Source organism: Marmota marmota, unplaced genomic scaffold, assembly GCF_001458135.2.
Source record: "Marmota marmota marmota unplaced genomic scaffold, marMar, whole genome shotgun sequence".
Classification (NCBI taxonomy): Eukaryota; Metazoa; Chordata; class Mammalia; order Rodentia; family Sciuridae; genus Marmota; species Marmota marmota.
In genome coordinates this window covers 9,845,011-9,861,468 of record NW_026000221.1, presented here as the reverse complement: position 1 = coordinate 9,861,468, position 16,458 = coordinate 9,845,011, and positions in this window count along the sequence as shown.

Genomic DNA, 16,458 nt, shown 5'->3' with positions numbered 1-16,458 from the left:
TCTCAGCCTCTGGAGATGCTAGGATTACAGGTTTGTGCCACCACATCTGGCTTATGTCTTATTTTTTTTGGTGTAAACTGTTTTAAAATCCCATTGTTAATGTTCTTGAAAGGATCAGAATATTTTTCCTTGCTGCTGGTCTTTTAAGATTAATTTTCTGTACATTTATGTATCACATTCAGTATGGAAATGGAGACCTTCAGTTCTAGAAATGCATCTTGTTTTATTTCCTTAATAATTTTCTCTACATTATTCTTTCTACCCTTTCTGGACTTACATTATTGGGATTTGTGACCTCCGGGAAAGAGCTATTAATTTATTTTTGCGTTTTCCCACATTTTAACCTCATCTTTTCTGTTGACATTTTGTTTTAATTTCTGATACCACATTTGTAATTTCCTAGATATTTTTCTTCCTTCTGAGAAATCTTTTTTAGTAACCTTCTCATATTATTTTTTAATTGAAAAATTCAAAGAGATAAATGTATATTCATGTACAGATGTTAAAAACTCACAGCAGTATTGTCATGTGGCCTTTATCCAGTTCACTTCAATGGTAATCTATAGAATAATACCATAATCATGACATTGATATTAATGTCATCCACCACACTAATTATGATTACTCTAGTTTCACTTGCACTTGTGTGTAAGTCTGTCTGGTGTCCAGTTGTGTATGTATGATTTGACCTCCTGCATAGATTTATGTTCCCACCAATAGTCAAGTTCCACTACAAAGGTGGCCTGTGTTACACTTTTACAACCAAACTTATTTCCCCTTGCTTATCTAGATCTACATTTCTAAAATTTTACTTAAAAATGTTATAGAAGGGGCTGGAAATGTGGCTCAAGCGGTAGTGCGCTCGCCTGGCATGTGCAGAGCACTGTGTTCGATCCTCAGCACCACGTAAAAATAAAATAAAGATGTTGTGTCCACCAAAATCTAAAAATAAATAAATAAATAAATATTTAAAAAATCTCTCTCTCTCTCAAAATGTTATAGAAACATAATCACACAAAGTGTGTATTTTTGAGATCAGGTTTCTCCCATTAATTGCAGTGTCTTTGAGATTCATCCAAGTTGTTGCACATATCAATAGTTCATTCCTTTTTATAATAGAGTAGAATTCCATATTATTGATATATCACCATTTACTTCACTGTTAACCAATTGAATGGCACCTGGACTGATTTCCATTCTTGGCTATTACAAATAAAATTGTGTAAACCTTTTTGTAACCAGGTTTTTATGTGAATATAAATTTTCATTTCTCTGAGACATAGGCCTAAGATTTCTGTTGTTATATCATTTAGTAATGGCCTGTTCAGTTTTAAATGAACTTGCACATTGTTTTATACTGTCTATCTGAAATTTCTACAAGGAATATATGAGTGAATCAGTTTCTTTTCATCCTCACCAGAATTGGGGACTGTCATTATTTTTGTTTTAGTCTTTCCAGTGTTGTGTAGTGTTGTATCATTGTGGTTTTCATTTGCATTTCCCTGATGACTATGAAGTTGAGCATCTCATGTGCTTATTTCAAGTCTGTATATCTTCATGGAAATAACTCTTCGTGGATTTTGCACATTTTCTAATTAGAGTGTTTATTTTCTTACTGTTGTGTATTGGGAGTTCTTTACATAACCTAGATACTTCTTTGTTGGATATGTGCTTTGCAGAAATTTTCTCCAATTTTATAATTTGTCTTTGTTCCTCTTTACCTGGGTTTTCGTGGTACAAATGATTAAATCTAATTGATCATGTTTTCTTTTGTGTATCATGATTTTGGTGTCAACATTAGGAACTCATTGCCTATCCCTAGATCCTGAAGATTTTTTTTCCATAATTTTTCCAAATGATTCAAGTTTCAAGTTTTGTATTTAAGTCCATAACACATTTTGAGTTCATTTCTATGCAAAGTGTGAGGTTTAGGTTAAAGGTTATATTTTTGCCTGTGGATATCCAATTATTCCAGAACCATTTGATAAAAATGGTTTTACTTACTCCATTGAAAGCTTTTCTACCTGTGTTTGCATGGAACTATTTATTTAGTTTCATTGACCTATTTATTTGTCTCTTGCCAGTATTACAGTTTGGTTACAACAATGATATAGTAAATAGGGATATTACATTAGATATGTTGAAATTTTATATTGCATTAAAGGTCCCTGAGGATCTGTTTAGTGTTTGTTTTAGTTTATTTTCTCTCTTTTAAAATATGTGAATTCAATTGATTGTGTTACTTGTTTTTTTTTTTTTTTTTGGTGCTTAGCTTTTTGAGTTCTTTACATACCCTAGAGATTAGTGCTCTATCTGATGTGTGAGGGGTAAAGATTTGCTCCCAAGATGTAGGCTCTCTATTCACCTCACAGATTGTTTCTTTTGCTGAGAAGAAACTTTAGTTTGAGTCCATACCATTTATTGATTCTTGATTCTTGCAGTACAGGAGTCTTATTAAGGAAGTTGGGGCCTAATCTCTCATGATGGAGATTAGGGCCTACTTTTACTTCTATTAGATGCAGGGTTTCTGGTTGTATTCCTAAGTCCTTGATCCATTTTGACTTGAGTTTTGTGCCTGGTGAGAGATATGGGTTTAATTTCATTTTGTTGCATATGGATTTCCAGTTTTCCCAGCACCATTTGTTGAAAAGGCTATCTTTTCTCCAATGCATGTTTTTGGCACCTTTGTCTAAAATAAGATAATTGTAATTTTGTGGGTTTACCTCTGTGTCCTCTATTCTGTACCATTGTTCTACCAGTATATTTGGGTGCCAATACCATGCTGTTTTTGTTACTATTGCTCTGTAGTATAGCTTAGGGTCTGGTATAGTGATGCCACCTGCTTCATACTTCCTGCTAAGGATGCTTTAGCTATTCTAGGTCTCTTATTTTTCCAGATGCATTTCATGATTGCTTTTTCTATTTCTATGAGAAATGTCATTGGAATTTTGATTGGAATTGCATTAAATCCATAGGTGCTTTTGGAAGTATGGTCATTTTGATAATATTAATTGTGCCTATCTAAGAGCCAAGGACTTGAACAGACACTTCTCAGAAGATGATGTACAATCAATAAACAAGTATATAAAAAATGTTCATCATCACTAGCAATTAGAAAAATGCAAATCAAAATTACTCTAAGATTTCATCTCACTCCAGTCAGAATGGCAGCTATTATGAAGACAAATAACATAAGCGTTGGCCAGGATATGGGGAAAAAGCTACACTCATACACTGCTGGTGGGTGGGACTGAAATTGGTGCAGCCAATATGGAAAGCAGTATGGAGATTTCTTGGAAAATTGGGAATGGAACTACCAGTTGACCCAGCTGTACCTCTTCTCAGACTATACCCAAAGGACTTAAAAACAGCATATTACAGGGACACAGCCACATCAATGTTTATCATAGCACAATTCACAATAGCTAAACAGTAGAACCAACCTAGATGCCCTTCAATAGATGAATGGATAAAAAACATATGGCATATATACACAATGAAATTTTACTCAGCAATAATGATGGTGGAATGTGATGATCATTATTACCCAAAGTATACATATGAAAACACAAATTGGTGTGAATATAGTTTGTATACAACCACATATATGAAAAATTGTGCTCTATATGCATAATAAGAATTGTAATGCATTCCACTGTCATATGTAAATTAAAAAAGTAAAAAAATATATAAAATGTGAATTCAAGTGTTCTGTTCTCAAGTTCACTGATTGTATCCTCTGTCATTTTTATTCTGCTGTGGAGCCCATCATTTGAATTGTTTATATTGTAATTTTTGCAGTTTTCAAGTGTGCCATTTTTACTTCATTCTTTTTTGTAACTGCTACAGATTTGCTGGGATTTACTAGTTATTTTACTTGCCTCAAGAATTACTAATTGATTATTGAACTATTTTTATGACAGCTATTTTAAAATTCTTGTCAGATGATTCCAACATCTGATTTATATTGATGTTGATATCAATTGATTGTATTTCTCATTGAAATTCTGATTTTTCTTGGTTCTTCCTATGATAGGTGAGTCTTTATTATAAAATGGACATTTATCTATTATGCATGAATCTACTTAAATCTCTCACATCAGCAGGTCTTTGCCCTGCTTAGAGTAAGCATGTTGCCCTCAGCCTACTTTCCTAGACTGTTATTCCTGTGACAGTGTGAGTTTCAGAACTTTTGTGAAGTTACTTGGTCGGCTTGGCTTGTCTGATACACTGGGACTTCCACTGACTGCTGCTGGTGCTGCCTGAGCGGATTCGAGTGTTTCCCAAAGCCCAGGTGTCTGATGTCTCTTGTTGGGAAGGGTGTGGTAGCATCTTCCTGTGGTGCCCACTGGCTACTCCAGTGTCTCTGGTCAGAGGACAGGAACTCAGGCTTGTGGATAATTCTCAGGCCAGGACACCTGTTATGACTGAGTCCCTCTTTCCAAGACTGCCTGCCACCTCCCTATCTCTAGGTGAGGGAGAATGCCTCAAAAGCAGAGGAAAAGTGATTCTCCTAGTGGCTTGCTGTTGATTGAGTTCCCAATCCGTCCCCTTTGTGATATTTCTGGGTTGACCTGATGTCAGAGAGACTCCCGTAGCATCCTGGAATGAACAGCCTATTTTGGGCTGCCTTCTCTTGCTAGGTTTGGGGTTGGGAAATGCTAGGTCTGAGTTGCTTTCTGGGCCATCTTCTGTGAAGTAGAGCGACATAACATCCTGCTGCTGTGTTGTTCCTCTAGTCCTGGCTTTTCTGGCTTGTGACTAACTGCTGGTGTTCCCCCAGTGTAATTCCCTCCTCTTCTCCAGAATCCTCACACTTCAGCAGGCACATGGCAAGAGAAAGGTATCCGTGTGTGTGCACATGCATGTATACATGTGAATGTGAGCTCCATTAGCAGATCTCTGCCCCCTGGAAGTCTGCTCATGCAGGGGCTTGCCATATTGTTTTCAGCTGTTCCCCAGAGCCCAGAACTGTGCCAGTCACGCTGTGGCAGTTGAACAAATCTTTGTTGAATTGATTAAACATTTAATTTGTACAACCGAGATGGTTGGAAAGATGTGGCTTTGTAAAGAAAGAAAACATTTTCATTTAAAAATGCTCAACTTGTAATTCAGAGCACACATTTGGAACTGAAAAAAATAAATTCAACAAACAGGTTGAGGTATTACTCATTTTCCTTCACATCTCTTTGAAGATGAAGGTAAAGTCATCTTGAAGATACTTTTCAAGTGACTCATTTCTTGGGGAAAGTGAAACAGAAAATGATAGATGGAAAAATGACACAAGGAAGATAGAAAAACTTAAGTGTCAAAGAGAAAAATAGATCTCAACAAAGAAAACTGAAGAAAGGACTGGTTAGTTACTAGTCAGATAATTAATCAAAAGACACATTGCAAAAAGAAAAACTATACTGCTAAAGCTATAAAGAGCAGGATAGCTCCCAACAACCCTGACTTTATAGTTTTAAATTGATATAACTTAGTGTTTAAAAGAGAGATTCGTCATACTTCCCCAATACAAAGCTGAGGTGCAGAACCCAAGTGCTGAAAATCATGCCTTTATTTCTATAGGGAAAATATTTTAAAAACTCTAATTTGCCCCATTTTGTGTTTTTAATAGTATGAAAAAATGGAATCTATTTGAAGAATCCTGATAGGAGTATTTGAATATATTAAAAAGAAAACCAACAGTATGATTCATCCTCATTAAACCATTAAAAATATTTAATATTTTTATAGCAGCCATGGCAGGTGGGAATTGTGGAAAGAGCTAAGAAAAAATAAAAATGGTCAACAAGGCAGCAATAGTCCTTGCCCTCATGGATCGTCTATTCATGTGAGAGTAAAACACACACATGCATGCACATATTCACAACTAAAAATCATCATGGCTGATTACTATTTTTTCGTGGAAGAAATGTACAAAAGGCAGAGAGACACAATGATATGGAGTAAATTGATCAGTTGGGAATGAGGACCCCTAATTAGAGATGGATGTTTGAGAAGATGAATTTAAACTGATACTTAAGATGAGAAAGAAAACAAAAAGTAAGAGTTTTAGAGGAAGAATGTTCCTGGCAGCAAGAATAATATGTGCAAAGGTTTTTCAGGAGAAAATGAACTTTTATACCCAGAATTGCAGAAAGTCCAGGTGTCTTAATCATGGTCAATAAACAGGAAGACGGGGAAGAACAGTGGATGTGAGGTGTCCCCTGGAAGGCTCACGTGTGAGACAATGCAAGAAGGTTCAGAAGAGAAATGATTGGGTTGTGAGTGTCTTTAATACAATCAGTGAAGAAATCCCCTGATAGGGATTAACTGAATGGTAACTGGAGGCAGGTGGGGTGTGGCTGGAGAAAGTGGTTCATTGGGGGCGTGGCTATCAGGTATATATTTTGCATCTGGGGAGTCTCTCTCTGCTTCCTAATCAACATGTGAGCCATTTCCCTCCACTACACCCTTCTGCCATGATGTTCTGCCTCACCTTGAGCCTTGAGGAATTGAGCAGTCCTTCTCCATGAGAAATCTCCTTCTCATGGAGACTTCTGAAATCGTGAGCATCCAGGTAAACTTTTCCCTCTCTAAAATTGTTCTTGTCGGGTTCTTTAGTCATAGCAGAGAGAAAGTTTACTAAAGCAGACGTACTGGCCACACAGGCAGGGTGTGCAGGCTGGGTTTATTCAAAGGGTGGCAGAAAGCCACTGGAGAAGAACCAAAATAGGGCAGTGAGCCTTGTTCTCTTTTCCTTGGGAATCAATATCAGGAATTAAATTAAAATATAGTTTCACTTGTTCAGCGACCCATCCACTTCCTTGAGTCAGATTTAGAAGAATGCCTCCTGGAAATGTGTTCATATTTTTGGCAAAGCAGGCTAAGGCTATTGTACTTCGTTATGTATTTGCTGTGGCATATGGGTTAACTATTTGTCTGCATTTATTACCACATGCAGTTAAGTTTTAGGGAAAATTATTTGGCTTTTGGTGAATCTAAGTCCGCGGGTTATCTGAACACTGAAAAATTGTTTTTGTACTTGGGTTTGAACCCAAAGGCATCAACAACTGAGCTACATCCCCAGGCCTTTTTTGTATTTGATTTAGAGAGAACTTTCACCAAGTTGCATAGGGCCTCCCCAAGGTGCTGAGGTTAGTTTTAAATTCACGATCCTCCTGCTTCAGCCTCCCAAGCTGCTGGGATTACAGGACAGGCATGCACCACCACGCCTGGCTGTTCTGAAGATTTCATGTTCACTTATCTTGCTATAGAGCTGTATTATCTTGCTGTCCTGTGGTATTTAGCTTTGATATATCAGAAAGTGAAACAACATGTCAAAATGATACCCCCACTAGGTGGCTTATCTACTTCCTGTTTATAAGGAGTCAAGTTTGGGTATAAAGTAGCATATCACCAAATTTGTAATTTCTATGTCACAGACATAATTTTGTCATTTTGGAGTATTGTTACTTGCTTTGAAAGAGAATGAAGAAATCATGGGTCTCGTATGCTGGTTATGTATTTTTAAACACCTTAAAATGAGTACATAACTATAAATGATTTATGTTATCAAGTAAAATTATAAGACATACTTCAGAAAAGAAGTGGCATAAACAAAAAGATTATTTCTTTCCATAGTTGAACCCTTTACCAAAACCATTCCTTGAGTGGATAGACAGATTCTGTGCCTCCTGAAAACATCAATAGCAACACACCATGACAGAAGCATAAGCCACAATTGAGTCCCAACTCTATTCTAATAATCCAAGCTCCCTGTAAACTGCTGAGGCATGGGGCAGTTGAACAGCCTGTACTTACAGGACATGAATTACTGTTGGGCACTTTTAACCAAAGGAACCCCAACTTTCAGTTCTGCTCTGGGTCACTAGAAACAACCCTTAAACATATTGATCAGGAGCTTGTGACCGGGGAAGGCAAGGGAAAAGAGCATTACTTGTGTGCTCAGGCCCCTCTCCCCTTGGGTTCCTCACTGTGAAACACATTTGGTTGCACAAAAATTTTTTTACTGACTAGCAACTAAGAAATTAAAACAATTAAGAAAGCAGGAAATAAATTCATAATTAAAAGCAATATTAGCAATGAAACTAATTTGGATGAAACAGAGAGTCTGGGCCAGTTAAAAGGCAAACCAGATAATAATTGTGCTGAAATTTTTATCAGAAGCTGTTCTCTAACTCCCTCCACAAGGAGCAGGTGTATAGTTTGTCATCTTAAAAGGGAGGAATGCTCTTGTTAAGTCTAATTTAACCTTCAGAAACATGCTTTAAAACAAACTGCTCAGAAGATCAATAGCATTACAAATGGGAGGCTGAGGTAAAGGTTAGGAGTAGAATATACCATGATAAATTCTAATGGGGCTTTCTAATAATTTACTGTTTTCTTCTCCTTTTATTCAGGATCACATTTTAAAGCCTTCCTGCTTGCGTCTAGGCTATATTTTAAAGTAGTGCATGGGAGAGTATGAAGATACACTATCAATGTAGAAAAAAATTTTATCCAATCACACAATGTGGTGTACAAAACTGGAAATTTTACCTTCAAATTGTGTCTACTCTGTGTTCATTTTAACTTAGCAAGCATTTGTTAAACGTCTAGCATATGCTATAGTCGCTCCAGGTATTTTTAGAGTAGGAAGGTGGCTAACACGCAACCCCTAATCTCCTGTCTAGAGGAGGGAGTGCTGCTACATGTCAGTTATCCCACAAAGAGTTTTCATGGGATGTGGAATGTGATGTGAGTTCTAAGGATGTTTGAAAGGGATGCAGTGACTGCCAGCCTGACTCAGAGCTTCATTGCACTTGTGGAGTACATCTTTACCTAAACTTCAAATTTTCATTTCCCTATTTTATTTATACATCCACCTTTAGGGAGCAAGGGAAATAGCAACACTCCAGATCCAGTCTTTAATAGAACTTGCCAATGTATCAGCATAAACACATGCTGAAGCCTAGAAATTCCTTTCTATTTATTGTTTGATGGGAATTACAGTACAGTGTCTGTTTGCAAACTTCTGTTCCCACCTTGAGTCCTTGGTGACCAGCTCCCCATTACTGTCACCTGGCTCAGTGTTCAGAACCACATGGCACTCTTGATTTTTCAGTAGAAAGAGAACTAAGACTCTGAAGCCTAAAATATTAGGAAACCTGGCAACTACGTTAAGGGGCAGGACATAGACTGATGCTGAGAATCCATTTCTTGGAGCTCACTCTGCAGCTTTTTGCACCTGTCATCAAGTCACTCAGGCATATGGCACCGCTCCTAGGATGATAAGTTGTTAATAGTTTTATATTGTGCCAAAGAAACTAAAGGCTAAATATGCGTAATATGCATTTGAAGTAGAAAAGAAAGGTAAGAAGTCTCTAGGATAGCAATAATGATGAAATAAGGCTTCCTTATTTTGTAAACAACTCGAAGCTTTCATAACTCATATATACATTATCTCATTTGACCTCATAATAATCTATGCCTAATATAAGAGTGACTCAAAGGGGGTCACAGGCTGGACAGGAAAAGAGAACAAGAAACCATCAATGCAAGAACAAGGATTTAGATTTTGTCCTTCTATTTCATATTCTTTTCATAGAACCACAAAAGACTTTGTGATGCAAGCTATACCCCTTTTCAATGAAACTTAAGCCCTGCCACAATTGTACTTTTTGTGAACAACAGAGATCAACACAGATCATATAAGAACATCTACTAATGCAGAATTTCTGAGCTTCTTCTTAGCCATTATTTCCTTGGGGTTTGAGTGATTTATTTGATTAATTAGAAAGGAGCTGAGTCAGCCACCTTCTGTTGAGTCTACTTGATTGCCTTTTGCAGTAGTCTGGGATCTATTTTTATTGATTCTGCTTCTGAACCTTTCACTATTACGTTGTCAAATATTGTAATATTAAGAGGTTTGGTTTTATACTGTGATTTAAGCTGCACTGAAAGGAGCTGCATTAGTCAGAAATTTGTCATGATTTAATGAAAACCTGAAATGTGTAAATGTCATCATGGATAAACTTCTGCAATTCATCACATCATGCAGTGGCCTCTGGTATTCAGAAGTAGAGAACGTGTACCACCATCTGCGTCCTTTTCTCCACTTTGGAATCATATGCTTGCATGTGTTTAGGTGTGTATTATGCATGCACAAAGTAGTTCTTACATACTATTCCTGCTTATCCTCCTTTAAGCTGATCTGTCATTGGTGAGAGACGCTGTAGAAATGTACTCTTGTGACAAACAGGAAGAAGTTGAATGGAAAAAGAAATCACACATAGCTTTAGGGAGGGAGGGAAAAAGAGAGAGAGAGAGAGAGAGAGAGAAACCTGATCTGTTAGTATTACTAGCATGACCAAAGAGAGTGGTATGCATATAGTCAAAGAAAGATGAATAATGGGAAAAATATTAGATAGGGAAAGAATATCAGTGAGTTAAAATTGTTATCATTCCTTTTTTAGTGTCTCTTAGTGTAATTCAGTATTTCATTAATGGCTCCAAAAGGCAGATGATACAACTCTTGTCCCACCATAATTGAATAATACCATGTGATAAGAATATCTTATTTTCATATTAATAATTTTATTGGAATTGTGTTTCCTTAATTAAAAAATGCATTTTTGGGCTGGGGATGTGACTCAAGCGGTAGCACGCATGCTCGCCTGGCATGCATGTGGCCCAGGTTCGATCCTCAGCACCACATACAAAGATGTTGTGTCCGCCGAAAACTAAAAAATAAATATTAAAAATTCTCTCTCTCTTTCTCTCTCTTTAAAAAAATTTCTCTCTGTCTCTCTCTCTCTCTCGCGCTCTCTCTAGAAAAAAAAAATGCATTCAATGCAAAGGTGCTACCACAAAAGGGCAAAAATGTGTTCATGGTGGAACCAAAAAGACCTTTTTTAAAATGTATGTGTAAAGCACAGATAAACGTAAAGTACATAAACAGATATATAGTATATCATGATATTGGAATTTCACAGAAGTTGGAGCACTGTCTAAAAATACTTTTTGCCAGGCAATAATGAGGAAAATGGTTGAGAATCACCACTGTGGCCATTGTGATTTTTAAGGTCTTTTATAATGCTGTCTCTTTCTGATTGTGGATTTAATCCTATATTTTACTTTTATTATATGATTATTATAGCTTGGATGTGGTTTTTCTCAAAAGATTCTTGTTTCTGAGAAGTCATTCCTCACTGTGGCAATTTTAGGAGGAGGTGGGGACGTTAGGAGGTGGGGACTATGGGAGGTCATTAAGTCATAGAGGGTGCCATCCTTGGAAGAAGATTAAGGCAATTCTCCTGTAACATCTCAGTTGCTCTTGTAACAGCAAGAGGTAATAAAGGAGCAAAACTGATCCCTCCCTGCTCTGGTTTCGTCTTGCCCTTTTCCTCTTGCTTGCCCTTCCTCTATTATGTCATCTGCCTTTAGGCCCTCACACAGGTGGGACAAATGGAGTCACTTGATATTGGACTTCTAGTTTCCAAAAAAAACAACAACTGTGAGCTAAGCATACCAATGTTTATACATTATGTAACCTCAGGTGTTTTATTACAACAATGGAAAATTGATTCATATAACAAAGAATCTAACATAAAAAGAAAATTATATGATGAAAAATGCAAAATCGTTAGCAAAACCAGTAATATAATTTGCATTTAAGGAAGTGCTGGATATAGTAAAATCTACTCTGGGAGAAGCTAAAACTGTGTAAGGGGTTTCATTTCTTTCTTATAGCAAGACATATTTTACATATCAGCTGGGATATAGAACTAGAATTGCCTTATGGAGGGGGTGTGGAGGAAAGCTGGTGAAGAGACTAGATAGAATTGGTGGTAGAATTCATTAGTAAATGTACTGATTTCTGAGTATCAATGTTCACATTTCAGAACATTCAATGTTAAGTGTTTATACAGTTGCTATTATTTTATTTCATTGATACATTATATAAGTGATTTTAAAATAAAATGGAAATCGACAAAGTGATAATCACTTTTTATTGCCCTCGTGACTTCATGGTGCTTTGTGCATCTAAAATTAATACAAGTTGGTTTTAATTCATAACTTTTGGTATAGGTCAATTTGAAGGAATTAAAGTGAATTTCAAGGGCATCCTTTTGGCTTTTCTATAGGGATGGCAGGCAGCAATCTGTTCTCATGACATCATAATATAGATACCCATTCTTATATTGACACTAGGTTATAATTTATGGGTACTTTTAAAAATGTAGCTTACATGGTAATGTACTCAGAAAAGGATAGTAAAAATCAGAATCCTGCCACCATAAAATACAAGACTTCATTACCTGACTTAAAGAATTGAGTGTCTCTCCACTGCTGAACATGACTTTGCCAACCAAACACAAGCCATGGACAATTTATTAATGTCAAAATGTCAGGGACAGATGGAATAAGGCAATATCTAAACAGGCAATTTAGCAAGCTATTAAGTATACAAACAGTTCTGAAAAGTGTTTTTTAATTTATTTATTTGTTTTAATAAGGAAGGAGAGTTGAATTATAAAATAAAACATGATTCTTAAGACAGGAATGACTAAATCAAAGAAGTTTTATAACAGAATGAATATTATCCTTTTCAAATTCTATTTTTATAATTGTTGATAAACATGGTAAGGTATGCACTGGGGCTGTAGCTCAGTGGCAGAGCACTTGCCTGGCATGTGTGTCACTGGGTTCAATCCTTAGTGCCATATTAAAAAAAATAAAGAAACAAAGGCATTCTGTCCATCTACAAATACAAAAAAAAAATTTAAATGGTAAGGTATGATTCTGATTCTGGAATAATAGGAGTAATTAACAGATGAATCCAACATGAAAGTCTAGGTTAGGTACCTGGAAATTGTCTAGAACTACATTTCATGATTCATATGACATTTTGTTCATTTTAGGGTGAAATTTAATGAATTAATTATGTACATACACATGTAAATTTCATGTTTGTATATATAAATTCATTTCACAAATATATGAACTTAAACATTGTCAGTCTAGTGTTTATAATTAGTATTTTGAAATTAGAATAAACAGAAGCTTAAGTATTATTTTAAAATCTCATTATGCACTATCACATCTTTGCGTTTTGATCTTCTAACTTGGGAGTCAAGATACAACTTCAAGAATGAAATTCATTTGCAAAGAGCTATTCTAAGAGCGTGTGTGCGCATGTGCACACATGCATACTCATATGAATTGCCAAATAGAAAGTCATTTTTTCTCAACTACTTTGTTTAGTAATACCTCAAGCATGTAAATTATATTTTAGGTAGATTTAGTTCAGATGAAAGTCATTTCTAATTTTACACTTGTACAAGGAGGTATTTTTGTCTAAGGATGATGAATTATTTTTTCTTTAATAACTGTATCTACTTTTGCCACCATTAAGCCTTGTTAACTTTCATCTCTTAATATAAAATGCCAATTACCAAGAAAAGCAGCATAGCAGGATTGGGTTTTATCTTTTTACTTGTTTGCAAGTTATTCATCTTGCATATTATCACCACATTGTCTCATCTTCATATTGATCCATGTTTATTTTGTGGGACTGGGATTTGATTTAGATTAACGGAAACATTTAGATAACATGTAATACATGTATCCTAAAAACAAGCTATGCTAGCCCATCTGAAGCTCCTAAAAGATTTGGATATTCTTTAAATATCTAAAAATTTTTAGAATCCTTCCAAAGCTGAAAAATTCAATTCATCACCCAGATGGTCTGCATAATTGAGCATTGACTACTTTGCGTGGCATCCTTACCTCCCAAGTTGAAATAGCTTCTTTCTGCCTCTGTGCATCCATGTAAGTTGCTTGCATGTGCAGGTGTTCATGGTGCAAGTCATGGTGAGTGGTGATGATGGTGACAGAGGATTGTTTTGGAGCCAAGCAATGGAAGGAAGAGAAAGAAAGGAGAGCACACACTGAGAGGTGTGGCCTGCCTTCTAATCAAGTTTTTCAATGAATTGTCAGAAAATACCTCTATTATTGCCCACATTGATGTACTATTGTTATGGTCCTCATTGCTTTTCTCTAATATTGGGGCAGACACAGAGAACTTTGTAATATGTTGCAAATAGAACCTGTACAATACTATTGTTCTAGTGAAAGCAGAAAGAGACTAAGGGTGTACATTTGGGGAAAAAAAACACTTTACTCATGTGTAAAACATGTTATCATTAATCTTTGAAGTCTGTTTTAAAACAAGGGATTGTTAAGACCATAGCAACCATGACTTGCCATATTATTTTATATCCAAATTTGCTTTAGGCTAAATCTGTAATTGGACCACCTGGGCTAAAGAAGTGAGGGGCCTTGGCTGTGAACGTGTGTTTGATAGCTTAATTCTCTTTGAGAAATTTCAAACAAGAAGGCATAGGGTTCCTTAAGGGACTGAAAAGAGTGGCAATAGTAGGCTTGCTACGGCAAGAATTCCTTATCTTAGCTTTACATCTGACTTGCTTCTTACTTTTGTCCTTTGTACTTATTTGTAAAATCTGAATTGAAGAATTAATTTGCCTCTCAAGGTAATATTGATGGAACTAAGAAAAATGGTTGTATAACATTTGAAAATATAAAGACCTATGTAAATGTCAAATCATTATGATAAACTGTGCAGCCCAATTATCCATTACAACATTTCCCACTGTTTGATTAACCAAACAAAAATTAGCAATTTGTTTTAAATATCATCCTTCAAAAAAAAAAATGTGCTGTTTGTTCCATAAGCAGGCTTTGCCTTGTTTTTCTCCCTATAACATGCCTTAGTTTCTCACTGAAGTTTTAGTGTCAACAGGTAGCACATTGTTTTTGAAATTTTAAAATTTGTTTTAATTAGCTATGCATGACAGTAGAATGCATTTATGAACTTTGATATATCATACATAGGTAGGATATAATTTCTCATTTTTTTGAGTGTACATGTCGCAGAATCATATTGGTCATGTAGTCACATATATACATATAGTAATAAGGTCTGTTTCATTCTACTATCTTTTATATCCCTGCATTCCCTCCCTTCTCCTCCCATCACTTCCCTCTACCTAATCTAAGGTAATGCTATTCCTCCCTAGTGTCCCCCACATTATTGTGAATTAGAATCCACATATTAGAGAAAACATTCAGCCTTTGATTTTATGGGATAGGCTTATTTCGTTTAGCATAATATTCTCCGATACCATCCATTTACTGGCAAATGCCATAATTTCACTCTTCTTTAAAGCTGAGTAATATTTCATTGACTATATATACCACATTTTCTTTATCCATTCATCTATTGAGGGACAGTAGGTTGGTTCCATAGTCTAGCTATTATGAATTGAGCTGCTATAAACATTGACATGGCTGCATCACTATAGTATGCTGATTTTAGGTCCCTTGTGTATAAACCAAGGAGTGGGATAGCTGGGTCAAATGGTGGTTCCATTCCCAGTTTTCTGAGGAATCTCCATACTGCTTTCCATAGTGGTTACACCAATTTGCAGTCCCACCAGCAATGTATGAATGTACCTTTTCCACCACATCCTCACCAACATTTATTGTTGTCTGTATTCTTGATGATTGCCATTCTGACAGGAGTGAGATGAAATCTTAGAGTAGTTTTGATTTGCATTTCTCTAATTGCTAGAGATGTTGAACACTTTTTCATATATTTGTTGATCAATTATATTTCTTTTTCTGTGAAGTGTCTGTTCAGTTTCTTAGCCATTTATTGATTGGGTTATTTGTGTTTTTTTTTTTTTTTGGAAAGAAGTTTTTTTTTGAGTTCTTTATATATCTGAGAGATTAACGCTTTATCGGAGGTGCATGTGGTAAATATTTTCTCCCAATCTGTAGGCTCTCTCCTCACATTATTAATTGTTTCCTTTGCTGACAAGAAGCTTTTAAATTTAAATCCATCCCATTTATTGATTCTTGATTTTACTCCTTGCTCTTTAGGAGCCTTGTTAAGGAAGTCAGATCCTAGGCCAACATGGTGAAAATTTGGGCCTATTTTTTTCTCCTATTAGGCACAGGGTCTTGATTCTAGTGCCTAAGTCTTTGATCTACTTTGAATTGATTTTTGTGCATGGTGAGAGGTAGAGGTTTAATTTCATTTTGCTACATATTGGTTTCCAGTTTTGCCAGCACCATTTGTTGAATAGGCTATCTTTTCTCCAGTGAATGTTTTTGGCACTCTTGTCTATATGAGATAACTGTATTATGTGGGTTTGTCTCTGTGTCCTCTATTCTGTACCATTGATCTACAAGACTATTTAGGTGCCAATACCACGTCGTTTTTGTTACTATAGCCCTATAGTATAGTTTAAAGTCTGGTATTGTGATGCCTTCTGCTTCACTTTTCTTGCTAAGAAATGCTTTAGCTATTATGGGTCTCTTATTTTTCAAAATACATTTCATGATTGCTGTTTCTATTTCTATGAAGAATGTTATTGGGATTTC